The sequence below is a fragment of the Erythrolamprus reginae genome, unplaced genomic scaffold (genome assembly GCF_031021105.1).
Source record: "Erythrolamprus reginae isolate rEryReg1 unplaced genomic scaffold, rEryReg1.hap1 H_48, whole genome shotgun sequence".
Classification (NCBI taxonomy): Eukaryota; Metazoa; Chordata; class Lepidosauria; order Squamata; family Dipsadidae; genus Erythrolamprus; species Erythrolamprus reginae.
The window spans coordinates 267,714-268,413 of record NW_027248504.1 but is presented as its reverse complement, the minus strand read 5'-3'; positions in this window follow the sequence as shown (position 1 = coordinate 268,413).

Here is a 700-nt window from a genome sequence, read left to right as displayed (position 1 = left end):
GGCAGGCGCTAGTGTAAGAGAAAGTGCCCGAATGTTTGGCGTTTCAAGAGGTCATGTCTCTAAAGCAGTGGTTCCGAACCTTGGCAAGTTGAAGATATCTGGACTTCAACTCCCAGAATTCCCCAGCCAGCATTTGGAATTCTGGGAGTTGAAGTTCAGATATCTTCAACTTGCCAAGGTTGGGAACCACTGCTCTGAAGTAATGGCTGCTTTTGAAAGAGAAGGGAAAATGTCCTCAGCCAAGCACAGGTCTGAGTGGCCACAATTCGAAGTGGTCTGAGAGAGACCGTCGGACTCTGAAGCGAATTGTTAGAGCGGATCGCAAGACCGCAGCTCCTAAAATCACTGCAGAGCTCAATAGACACGTGCAGAACCCAGTTTCCACAAAAACTGTTCGAAGGAGCTTCACAAATCTGGATTGCACGGAAGAGCTGCAAGGTGTTTCCATTTTTTTGTCCACCCCCTGTAGTTGGGTCATGAAACATCTGCAAGAAATCAACCAAGCTCAGAGAGCACCTAGGAGCTCACAGTCTTCCTCCTCCTCCTCTTCTCTGCAACCCCACTCCCTTCTACCCTGATGATGTTACCTAACGTAGTAAGGAAACGTCTGCAAGGAAGCAACCCGGCTTCGAGAGCCCCAAGGAGCCATTCCCGGATTATATTTGCCACTGAAATCGATCAAATAAGGGTCTCCAGATGC